The sequence below is a fragment of the Ammospiza caudacuta genome, chromosome 1 (assembly GCF_027887145.1).
Source record: "Ammospiza caudacuta isolate bAmmCau1 chromosome 1, bAmmCau1.pri, whole genome shotgun sequence".
Classification (NCBI taxonomy): domain Eukaryota; kingdom Metazoa; phylum Chordata; class Aves; order Passeriformes; family Passerellidae; genus Ammospiza; species Ammospiza caudacuta.
Window position 1 is genome coordinate 40,103,520 of NC_080593.1, and position 13,259 is coordinate 40,116,778.

The following is a 13,259-nucleotide window of genomic DNA, read 5'->3' on the forward strand; positions in this document are numbered from 1 at the left end:
TAAAAAAAAAAAATCTGGTGGGTTTAAGCTGTATATTACTTCATTAGTAAATGTGGCTTCTATTTTTTAAGAAGTAGCCTTCTAAAAAATTGAAGGAAGTAAATTAATATATAGGCTAGGCATATTCTATTGTGTGTTAGTATATATGTATGTTTTTGTATGATTTTGTGGCTAAAGGTTCGGGACAATAGAAAGTCCACATGAAGTTAAACTCAGCCTTGCATATGAAATGGGTATTTTATATCTCTGCTGTCTTTAAAAATGCAGTGTTTCTCTCTTTTCATAGATAAAATTTTCAAAGGGAACAAATCCACAAGAACGTATTCCTCCTGTCTTTTATGACTATAATGGAATGATGCTTGTCTCTGCATCCCTATAGATTCAGTCTAACTGACATTGGAATATGTATTACAGAAGGTTGGATTGAAAAATATTTAAAACACTGCTTTTCAAGAGAAAGTGTTAAAGGTCAGCCTTAAAAATATGTAAAAACCCTCCAGAGCAATCTCTCAGATTAGTTTATCTATTATTTCTGTAACAGTTCTGTTACAACGGCAGAAGCTTGTTTATCTTTTTTTTTTTTTTTTTCAGAACACTGTTAAAATAATAGCTAAAACTTGTTTCAAAGCAAGTAACAGAACAGGAAAAAAATTAAATGGACATAGAGTCAACTTTTTATGTCATTTTTGCACCCTTCATAGGGTGAGTCCTTGTGACTGACTTAGCCGTTTGCATACCTCCATGACCAGTTTTTAGCAAATTAAGAGAATGTTAATGTTTGTAAAGGGGACTGTCTGTCCATAAAACATCCACTGTCTGATATTTCTGTTCCTGCTGCTAAATCCCTTAAGTAAAAATATTATTGTCTAAGGTGAGACTCTTGTTGATGACACATCCTCCTTAGTTAGCATTTTATGCTTTCCTGTTTCCAGGCTCTATGTGACTATCTACCCAAGCCCCCCAAACTCTGTGTGGCCTCCTTCAGGACCCAAAAGCAGTAGGGTTAAATACACATGCGAGTCTGAAGAGAGCAGATAAAATGTTACCCTGTAGTGGCAATATAACAAACTCTACTGAACAGGACATGTAGTCTCTCTGTGTAGGCTGAGCAAAATTACTTCCTGATGTAATTCCCTCAATTTCTCTAAAAATTCCTTCAGAGTAAAATCGGTCTCATTTCTGTCACTATGTTCCCCAAGCAATATTTAGGATTCCAGCTAATATGCTACTGTGGGAAAAAGCAGGGGAAACTAGCTAAAAGATGACTCTGAGCTGGAGGTACTAAAAATCAAGAACTTGGTGTTGTTATTCACAGCTGAATGCAGGAATTTCTCCACAAAATTTGAACCGAATTATTTAAACAACATTTAAGAAGTCCTGGTCAGTCTTAAAACACTTTTAAAAACAATTGGCAGGTTTTAAAAATTTAATTGCAAGCAACATTTTCAAAAAGAGCCCCTCTTCACAAAGCTGACTAAGAAAAATATGAATACGTTATCTTTAGGTTTTCTGGTTTTTTTCTTTATTACGTGATCCATGAGACAGGATCTGGTACAGTCTTACCCCAGCTGAACTTCTGGCTTTCCAGCTTTAAATTCTGACCCAAAGAAATGTAAACAAAATTAAACATTACTCTGTAGAAATGTTTTGGAGGGATGGTTCCAAAAAGATAAGAAGGTGCTTCTTTTTACTGTGTTTACTTCACACTTTTCTTTCCAAAACTACTGTCTCTAGAAAAGCCTAGGTGCTGCCCTTTGAATTAAATGGCACAAACTTTTAGACTTTTATCAAAGTTAAACCCTTCAAGGAGTTATTTCATTTACAAAACAAATTTTGCTGAGAAATGAGTAATTTGATATATTTTTATCTATAATACCTTAGCATGTAAATACAGATGAGCGGAAATGGATGTTTCCTTACTCACAGCAGATAGCATATGGTGGAAAATAAGAAGGGATATATATAATACTGTGATTTTTTTTTCTATTAAGATGCTTCAGGAAAAGTAGAGCTGGGACTTAATGGCTTAAATGTGATTAATTTCTCTACCCTGATTTTCTTACAGAAAACATCCATATTTTTGTTTCTAAATGGTAAAAGATAACTGTCAACATTATTTTTTCTTTAAAATAATGGTGATTTTTCTCTGCTAGTTTTCTAGTGTTATGCTCTGTGGGTAAGATCTGTGGTAGTGTATTTGGTCTGTGTGTATTAAGGCTCAGGCTTTATGTGTTTATTTTATTCTTAATTTGGTACACTATTAGATACAGATCTCTTCCCTGTTAATGTACATTATATTTTTAAGTCTTTGGTAGCAAGATTTTGCACTGCAATTGCCATGAATTTCAGGGGTTGAGTATGAACAGAAAATGTGGTGATCCACGTTCTGGTCTTCCCAGGAAAAAAAGAAGAGAATAGAATTTTTATTTACCAAATAGATGCCATGCAGAAAATCTACCACATTTGTTTCTAAGCTTGAAAGGTGAAAATCAGAAGCATTAGAAAGCAAAAAAAGGGAAGTAAAAGGAGCAGCTGTAGGCTTAAACACTTGAAGGTGTCATGGAGTCTTGCAACATGTTTAAATGTGCAGTGAGGTCTTGGAGTGAATCTAAATCAATTTTAAAAAGGATGTCTACTTCCACACGTGGAAAAGGAGCTAAACAAGAGTAAATATTCAAATTTTAGGAGGGAAATCTAAAGAAGCAAAATGTAGGAGAATATAAATTCCGAGGTTACATGTAAAGCTGTAGTATGGGCAAAACAAATGGGAACATTTTTTCCTAAGCAAGTGAGAAAAAAGAGTCCAGCTAGAGCAAGAGCCAAGAGTTCATCAGGTATTAAGGAAGCATTGTGAATAGGTAGGGCAAATGTTTTGAAAGAAACTAGGCTAGCGTTTGAGAAGGAAAAAGTCACCTATCAATTAGTTACTGGTTAAAAGATAAGAAACAAAAGTAAGAAGAAATAATCTGTTGACTTGAAGGAGAATGGTTACTGAAATTTCTGAGGTGTCCCATGGAAATCAGAATGGGAGCAGTGCTGTACAGTGTATTCCTGGAGAAGGGAATTGATAATGAGCTGATAACATTTGTTGGTTATAAACTGTTATGGAGGGCAGTCCAGCCTACAGCTAACTGTGAAGAAATACAGAAGGTTCTCACATTTCTAAGTTGGCAGATGATGATATAAAGAAGATTGGATTTTGTGTGAATAATTACAAAGTACTGCAGATGGCACATCTGAACATGAGGATATTCTCTAAATTGGCTGTAATCAAATGGAAAAAACATCTTGGAGGCACAGTGGGAAGCTCTTCAATGACAAACACCAGAAATTATTAGGAGGGAAATAATCAAACAGTGTGGTGGATTGACATGATAAACCACTGAATAAAATCTGTGATGAACACACATCTGGAGCATTGCATTTCAGTTTTCCTTGTCTTAAAGGAAAATGAACTTACTTCTGAAGTACTGAATATGTGGAGAAAGATAATAAGATAATCAAGGATATGAAGTTTGTTTCCATAGGAGAAAACATCTAACATCCCCAGTCATGGAGGTGAGATGACATTAGAACTCACTGTAATAATTGGAGTAGTAAACAAAAGGGAAATTCAGAAGCTCTGATCTCTGTTTCTTGCAACAGAAAACAGCAGTTTGGTTAGACAATATCAGGCAGTGGATGCTAGGGTTTTTTAAACATTTTTGTAGAGAGCATGCATTTAAATGAAGTACAGGTTATTGTAGAGAAGAAAACATATTCAAAGGTAGGACTCCACAAATTCCTGGAAGTCGAGGTTGTTAATAGTTAACAATGCTAACTTTATATAGATACAGTTCTCAACAAGGAAAGTCCCTGCTCATCCTAGGAAGCATGGATGGTTTCCCTAGGAAATGCTTACAGTTTTGTGCTTCTCTTACTCTCTGAGATGCTGTTGTGGGTGTTTGTTGAGGAGAAGGGAAGGTGGTTTTGATTTGTATGGCACTGATGCTCTCGTATTTCCAGAGGGATGAAAATCAAGCTGCCTTCCTGAGAGGCTGGTATTTGTAGCACAGACAAGGAGAGTTTCCGTGCATGGACTGGGAATGAAATCCAGGAAAAGAAAATTCCCATGTAAGTGTTGGTGTCTTCTCACTGTGAATTGCAGCACTAACTGCTGGACAAGGTTCAAGCACTCTGTGCCCAGTTGTGCCAAGACTGTGTTAACGAAAGGAGTGACAGCTTTCCACTGGGGATCTGTGGAAAAATTAATTCAAACCTTGCTTCACATATTTACGTAAATTGATACTATTCTTACAGCTCACCTGGTGGTCCATCTAAGAAAGGATGGAAATTTCTCTGCAGGTTCTTCATTAAAACAAAGTTAAGGACTTGATTTTCACAAAGAAATCCCTTCATTGTTGTTTCTTCAAGTGAAAACTGGTGTGTTGAATTCTTGAAAATACAAGTACTTTACCAGTGCCTCTTATGACAGGGAAATGCCTGGAAGCTTTGGTTTTGTTTTTCTGGAGTCAGTCTGAGGAGCAAAAGTCACCAAAAAGCATCAGATAGAGGCATATACATGCCATGCCATAGCAATATGTGAAGGAGGTGTTTTTTGCATGCCAGTGCATCCATGAGTATGTACAGGTGCATGTGCAGATGTATGGGTATACATCTCTCAAGCTCAGTCACATTTCCCTGTGTTAGTCGTGTTCAGTTAGCTGTACATACACACGCATGCAGATAAAACACTGTCTCCTTTGGATGCTTTCATTTGCCCTTTTTAATCATGAAAAGAGTTACTTTGTTGCTTCAAAGCCATGATTCATACTGCATTTAAGCCAAGTACACCTCCATCTTCAGCCTTTTGCAATGCTCCCTGATCCCAGTACCAGCTACACAGAGTGTGGAAGAAAATGAGGCGACACTGGTACAGCTCATGCTGTTTCTGAGATCCTTAGTCACATCCATTGCCTACCATATCGAGCTGTTACAGACCTTTGTGAGCAACCTTTTGTTTTCCAGCTGGCTCAGAAAGCAATACAACTTCCTAGAAAGCAAGATATTTAGGTGGATGATGTAATGCCTTCAAGCTCATAAGGAACTGCCCTGTTAGTGAAAACTGGACAGTGCAACTGCAGCTCATGTTCCTGGATCAGTTCTCCTCTTCTGCATTTGTAAATGAGTAGGTTCTTGGCATTACAAATGTGTTTGGCTCTGTTTTTCTCCTAGGAGATAGTTATAACCCTTGGAGGAAATTCCTTGAGTTGGCTGTGTGTCTGAATACAGCTGCTAATTCCAAAAGAAATGCCAGAATGAAAAATGAGATGGTTTTAAGATTTCCCTACTGCAAGGAAACTTGAGAAGCAGTTAAGTTTTTGGAAATCAAACTTCTGTATTATTCTTAGTGCTGATTGAGGTTTTAAAAGCACATTGTAAGCATCCTGCTGCTTTGGTGGGGCAGTCTGCAAGCAGATTTCATAACAAAGCAGCAATATCCAAAGCCTGTTAGGGGCAGATTAAACAGGACATTGAGGAGAAAAAATGCCAAAACCAAACCAACGTGACAAAAGCACTAACAATAACAACAAAACCTAGATAAGCAGAAAAACCAACCAAACAAAAAGTCCACGTTAAACCGTCTGTTCAGGTATCTTCATCTTTCACAATTAGTAGTCACTGCCTAATAATGAAAGAGTTTGTGATCTCTTGAATTCTTCATAGCTCTGTTTAAATACATCTGCCCTAACACTTATGAGCTGACACCACTCATATTTAAATCGAGATTGAAGTTGAACATATTGGCTAAAACTTGTCTGCACTGAGGTCTGTTTCTATGCCTGTCTGCACATCTGTAAAAAAACCTTTAGGTATATATTAGAAAAATACACATTTTCTGTACATAGATGTGGTTATAAAATCATGCTCTTTCAAATATGCTTTGGAAGTTTTTAATATATAAAAGCAAGGGAAAAGTTGGGAAGGAAGAACCAACCCCAGAACTTTCAGGTTGCCTTCGGGCATCAAAGCAGGACAAAAAGGAGAGGAAAAAAAAGCCCTATCAAAACCTATTCTTTTTTTCTTCCTTTGAGGATTAGCTTTGTGCTCAATGCTACATTTCATGGTTTACCAATTTTTTATTTCGGTACCTTAAGCCAGATTAGCATTCACTTTCAGCAAAGTCTCTTATAAATGGAGTTCTTAGCTACAGAGGATACTGAAACATATCATGTCTGAAAAAAACCCCTGTGACTGCAACAAATAAGCCCTCTAGACAGTATCTCTATACCCTGTTAATTAAATTTAGTGGCAAAGGAAAGCAGTTGTTGAATTAAGGTAATACTAGAGAGATTTCAGGTTTTCGAGTAGATGCTGGCTTTAGTGTTTTTAATGTGACTGTGTATGGGACAGCCAACACACCTTTTCACTATTCTATTTCAGAAGCTCTGGGTCTGGTGGCTGTTACAGGACACAAAACCCACTGTCCCTGTCTTCATGTAATCCTTAAGGACAAGGGCTTTGGGGAATGCCATGTCTGGGAAATGCCACCCTCACTGAGAGCAGTCTGTTCAGAGTCTCACCTCAGAACTGCCAGCTGTGATGGTTTAGACCATTTGTAAAAGGAGGGAAACTGCTGTTTGGATGAGATTTGTGAAGCCTCTCACTCTTGAAGGGACTTGTCTTACCACTGGTAGCAGATGCATCACAGGCCAGGATTCCAGAGACTTCATCATTTAAAACCATAGGTATCTTGCTTTCCTTCAGAATGATTCAAGTTATTTTTGGTACATCAAACTTTCCAGTACTATAAACTGAAAAAGACCAGCACAGCCTGTTTGGTTTTCAAGACGAGGGTGTCTAACCACATTGCAGCTGTACTCAAACTAGAATATTTTCCCTTGTATTTAGTCTTTTGTTGTTTAGTGTTACATTTGTGGTTGAATAAACTTCATGGCTCTTCAGATTGAATCTTCAAGCAAGCTTGTTTTCACTAATCAGAAAAGATTTCCAATTGCTGTTAATGGTAAACCTCACTGGGAAATGTGAATACATTCATGGGTCAGCAGAGATTTGTTTTTTTCTCATGTTTTTTTTTAACTGATTAATATATTAGGGATTTTTACAGAGTAAATGATGTATGTATGCACAAGCTTTTTTTAAAAACAGTGCTAATCAAGAAATTAACAAAGTGAAATTTGCTGATTCTATTCTAAAGTTCTGAAGTAAAAAAGGATGATCTGTTTAGGAGAGCTGGGTGAGGTGAAAAGGTATTCCTTCAAACAACAAGCTCTGAAGTACATGGAAACATCTTTTTGTTTTCAAAAGCTGTGGCAACCCTGAAACTATAGTTGCAGGATAGTATATGTAAATTGCAATGCTGAAAATAATAATAATTAATTTATTTTTAATTGATAATTAAAGAAAAACCATCTCTCCATTTGGTTCTCACCCTGTTTAATGTACCAAAATTCCTGACTGAACTTGAAATTGTGCTTTCTTAGTTAGCAAGCTTTCTTCCCAAGTTCAGGAATGTACTTTGGACTGTATGTGAGTCAGAAGTTTTGAAGTTGCCTTCAGTGAGGTCAGCATTTCCTTAATAAATGTGTTATTATTCAGGGTGAACTGAGCCACCATACTGGCAATTGCTTTTGTACTTTTGAAAGGGTTGATTTGGGTTTAACATCTAAATAATGACAGCACACAGCTCTGCAGTGGTGCACCCTCAGACTTCTAGCATGGCAATGAGGAACCATCCTTTCCTTACCCTGGTGGCAGATAGTCATGACAATTTCCTTAATTTGTTATTGTTTAAATGACAAAAGGCATGTAGTGGCTTTCTTGTATTTGGCTCCACATAGACCCTTGGAATCTCCTAAGTATGTGTGTATGAGGACAGGCTTTTAGAGTGAAGAAAAAGGGATTTAAGACGGTTGACTGCATGTAATTAGCTTCCAGTAATGGATCACATTTCAGGCAGCCATCACCCACAAAGTCACTGTATAGCAAAATCGCTGGATTCAGCAGGCTTCTGGAAAATACCCACCACTATTGCTTAAATGCTTGTGTTCCAGTATTTTTCCACAATTATTTTTGTTTCTGCAGTATTGTGTTCCCTCTGTGAGCACCACTGTGGAGGTGATTGTTTTGGGAGGAACGAGCTCTGAATTTCCAAGCTGTCCTGAGGGTGTGGAAAAAAGGTCTTTAATGGAAACTACCTCAATTAAAAATAGGACAGTACATAATCATAGACCTGAGGAGACCTGACACACATTTCACGCCTGGCCCCTGACTGCCTGAGTAAATAGATGCCATACTTAGCACAGAGAACAAATGGTTTGGGCTGAGAAGGGTGAGTCATTCAAAGCCGAGTTGCTTTTCCTGAAAGCACACAGAAATGCAATGATTAAATAGGCTTTACATTTGGAAAATCCTGCAGGCAAGTCTTTAATCAGTCTTGAAATGCCTTTCCATGTGCTGCCAGTGGATTTGTTTTGACACAGCGTGGTGATGGCAGCTCTGGGTACGGCAGTCAGTTTTAGCTGCAGAGGCGGATGGGTGACGACTGCTCACGTTACGTGAGCTCAGTGTTGGGTGTCTGACGAGTGTGCTCCTTCTGCTGCAGGTGCTGCATTGAGCTCCACGGAGAACCAGCTTCTCCACACAAACTGAGGACATGCCTGAGCCGTGTGGGCCGCCTGTATTCAGGGACAGTTGGCAGATGGCACCCCTCGCTGCAGGCCCGATGATGCTGTTCCTGATGAACTTGGTTTGAAACACAAATTCTCATCCCTTGTGGAAAACCACAGTGGTTCATGACACATGGACCTCAGCTGTTCCAGCTCCCTGTTCCCGTACACGTGTGTGTGTGTGTGTGTGTGTGTGTGTGTGTGAGAGAGATTGTGTGGGTCCAGCAACACTTGATTCAGCTAGGTCTTGCTAGTGGGAGAGCAGAATTTCTGTGCTGGATGTTGTGAGTTATTGTGTGTACAGTTGATAATGTTGGATGGCAACAATATCCCCAGGAAGCTCTCTGCACACTTGTTGGAGAGTGGGTGGGAGAAGGTCAGAAGGTGCTTGCCATTACCATGTGCTATTGAAGTATTCATATAAGTGGTTCGTGTATATTCTGTTTTCGCTTTTCTTACTGGTTTAATACTGGAGCCTCTTCTGTAAAAAGGAAGGAGTAATTAAATCCTCACTTATCAGTAATGCCATAATGTTTCTGCCGTAATGAAGAAGTGCTTAATTACTGTATGTTACATGTCACATCAGAGTCTGTCACATCACTTTTCTCTGGGAGACTCCCCAGGGAACGAGTCAGCCAAGTTCTTGGTACATCCCTGCCTGACTGCAGGGCGCACAACTGAGCAAAACACACCTTGTTCACCTGGCAGCCACATTCAGGGGCTTCTTTGTATCTGTCAGAGGCAAACTATCTACTCATCTCTCCAACATTGTGTGTTTCCTCATGTAAACTTCATTTCTTGTTGGAGTGAAGATGTCATTCAGAGGGGATAGGTGAAGGGTGATGAGAATCTGTGAGTTATGCTTCCAGGGAGAAAAGAGTGGCTGAGGTGGATGAAGCAGAACTTCATTTGAGGCAAGGGGTTACAGAAGTGCCTGGAAAAGTCAATAAACCCCAGAAATTTGGCAATCTGTATATGGGAGAAGCCCTGAACTCTGCAGAGAGCGGAGGAATAGGAGGGAGAAGCTGAGGTAAGATGCCTGCCTGGAGAGGATGCTCTGCATGGAGATATGCATTCATTCAGGCAGGTGCTGGGGAGGGCAGGGGAGATGCAGGGAATTCCCCTGTTCAGTTTCCCCAACCCTTGCTGACACCATGCCTTGTGTTCCACCTCCCTTAACACCACTGATCCTTCCTCTGCTCCAGAAAGGCTGTCTGGGGCAGAGCTGAGCTAGGAGGGGTATTAGGAGGTTTATGCTTCTGATGGTCAGTTAGCCAGTCCCACCTGGGCTGGCCAGAGTGTTTCTGCCTGGACACTCCTGAAGCTGGAGCTCCTGAGAGCTGCTCCTGCTGTGAGGCTGTTTCCCACTGAGTGGGGTGGGGAAGAAAAGGTTCCAGCCTCTCTGGTGGCTGCTGGGTTGATCTGCCTCTGCCGTAGTGCTACCCTACAGCTTTCCTCTTCAATCTGATACCTGGCTCTTCCCTGCCCAGCCTTCATCAAGGGCTGAGGAGGTTTTTTCTTTCTAGGAGGTGAATCATAAATAATGTCCATTCTCTGCTTTCCCACTGAAAGGTTTTTAAACCAGCTGCATGTGCCCTTTGAAACACAGGGAAAATGTAGTGTATATAACGAAGTCATCCCTTGTATGTTTCTATCTGCTTTGTATGTATTTTTAAAAATTTTAAGCTGGGACACCACTTGCCCTGCTATAATGCCTGCCTTGGTGACATCCAAAAGTGTAGAGGGTCAGATCCTTACCTGCAGTAGTTTAATGTAATTCCATTAAAATCAAAGGAGCAGTTCTCATTTATCACAGTAAAGGTCCTCTTGCAGAAAGTATTTTTAACTGCCTCCTCCCTGAGCATGAGGGAAAGAAATCCATGGTAATTTGGGGGGACTATTTAGCCAGTCTACTTTAAAGGTTCTCCTATTTCAGTTGTGCCTAGGGATTCCTATCAGAGAAAAAGATGCTGATAAAGGGGATGGTTTAGCACAAGTTTAATTCAACATTGACTTAAGCTGTCAGGGCTCAGTAGATCAAGAAGAATAGCACTAAAATTATGACAGCTTCAAGGCTTTGTAGATAAGAGAATCCAATTTTAATTAGGATCTTCACTGAATTTTGAAAGATCACATTGTTCATCAGTGCATAGAAGGGCAAGAAGAAACATGAACTCTTCCATCTTAAAAGTAGGAGCAAACCTGTCTTTTGTTTTATCCCAAAGCCTGTGAAGGCCAATATAACTCCTGTTCTTTTTCCTGGAATTATATGGTTCAATATTATTGTTTCAAAGCTAATACTATACTGAAAATGTTGTTGCTATACTGCAAGACCAGTAAAGCAGACTTTACTAAAAGCAAAATTTTTCTTCAGCTGACTGAAGACATGCCTCCCTACCAGTTTACAGGCATTTCCCTTGCCCAACAAGATTTTTAAAAAATTAAGTTACTTTTAAAATATCAGTTTCAGGCTTTGTCTTAAGTTAAAAACTTTTAAACCAGAGTTTTATTAAGCTTAGTGTTTATAATGCTAAGATTATATCACTTGCTCTCATGAGGAATTTATGGATAAATAGTTTACAAGCAGGAATCCTGCGTTTAAAAAACCTTATTTTGCAGGTTTATGTAACTTATTTTAGATACAGTGGCTGTCTCTACCTAAGATCCCCACCATTATCAAGGAAATTAGAATTTCTCAGGTCTATTATTACCCTTAATTCTATTAAATATACTCAAGCACCATGAATGTAAGCCCTAGGACCTCATAATTCTTAGATGGGAACAGATGGAAGGCTGGTCTGCTGGGGTGTTTGATATCAAAAAAGACTAAGAAACTCCTGTTGATATAAGAATATTGTTCAATTTTTAAACAATTATACCTGGGTGAAGCTCACTTTTGATGGAAAGAATCTGTGGAGCTTGATTGGAAAGGTGTTCAGAAAACAGATGGTTCACTTTTATTGTTTCCCTCTTTCTTCTTTTTCACTTTTGGAAATGAAGTCCTGCAAAATTTTACAGTGATTGGAGAAATAGAAAAGTAGTGAATTGCCACAGCCAAATGAGAGGATGTTTAATAAAAGAAAGGGTTTTTGTTAAGTCAAATTATCTTAGACTCTGCTAATTTATTTTTCAGTGGCTAATTAACTTCAGATAAAAGAGATTGTAAAGTCTCTAATATCAATTTCAGTCCTTCATGAAGATGCAAGAACTTGAACATCCTTGATGCATCCTTTATTAAGCCATGGAAAGTGTGAAAGACTAAACTCTTTATCTTTCAAATTGATCTAAAGGAGACTAAAACCAAGAAGGTTTTAGCTTTATCCTCTTCATCTGTCCTTGACCCAGCAGCTGTAATTTAGCCACCAAATTGATGGGGAAGACAAGCTTCATACAAAATATCTATTTTCTCGCATGTCAGCTACAATGGAAGGAATATTTGGTGTAGAGGTTTTAATTTCTTTTAATTTCCCAGAGTTTCAAACTGACCTGTGCAGCTCTAAGTATACAGAAACTAAAAACCAAATTTGCAAAACCTCAAGCAAAAGTCTGATTGTGTTTAGAAATCTGGCCTTGATGAGGAGACTTAAGGCTGGATTATTCAGATTGTTTTGGAAGTCAAGGGGATTAAAAATTTCTCTTAAATAAGGAGGCATCCTTTAGCATCTTCTTGAGGAAGACAGAGATTGTAAATGCCTGTTTAGGAAGATGGTAAAAGCCAGAAGTCAAAGCATTTTTCTTTAATAAAAAGAATTCTTTATTTTAAAAGTGCAGGGCAGCCTGGGAGAATGAAGACAAGCCCAGGACCCCGTCTTTTTGTGCTGAGCTTTGGTGCTCACAGATCTGAGTGAGGATATGTTGGAATATTGCTATGGGTGGGGTGAGAATCGATCAGATGGGAGCTGCTTTTTCTGGCTCTGCCTGGGGTGAGGGCAAGGCATGGCTTCACCAGTTTGGTGGGTTGTCAGCCTGGTCATCAGCAAGAGTTTGCATTGCTCCTGCCTGCATGCCTGGAACCTTCCCCACCATGCACGGGACTGCTGTGGTGCTCACCCAGATCATCTCCCATGGGACCCCCCAGGTGTGGGGGTGTTTGAGGCAAGTGTTTCTTCCCTTTCCACTTTGATTTTTTTTCCTTCCTGTCATTCACTGAAGGGAAGGTTCAGTCCTCTGTGTCAATGCAGACCAATGACATACCCCAGCAGGGCCCAAGGGCTGGGGAGTAATCTGCAGATATATCCAGGTTTGTCTTCCCCACTAGTGATTCCTGTGATGGGAGGAAGTGTGTTTAGATAAGGAGTCTCACGTTTTGAGAGTGCTGTTTCCTACAGGCAATGTGCTGTCTGTATCTCTTGCACACAGGGCACGAGGGACTCTGGCATTGTAAGAGCAAAGCCTAAAGAGCTCCTCCAAAACACATACAGCTTGCTAGTAACCACTTTTAAAGCGAGGACATTGCTTTTATATCCTGTTTTCTAAGACTACTGCCAGAGGAAAACTGTGTTTACTTCAGCGTCTTGAATGAGGATGAAGGGCTCAGAGTATCCAAATTCTTGGCTACTCATTAGAACTAAAGGTCTTGGTATCAGATAT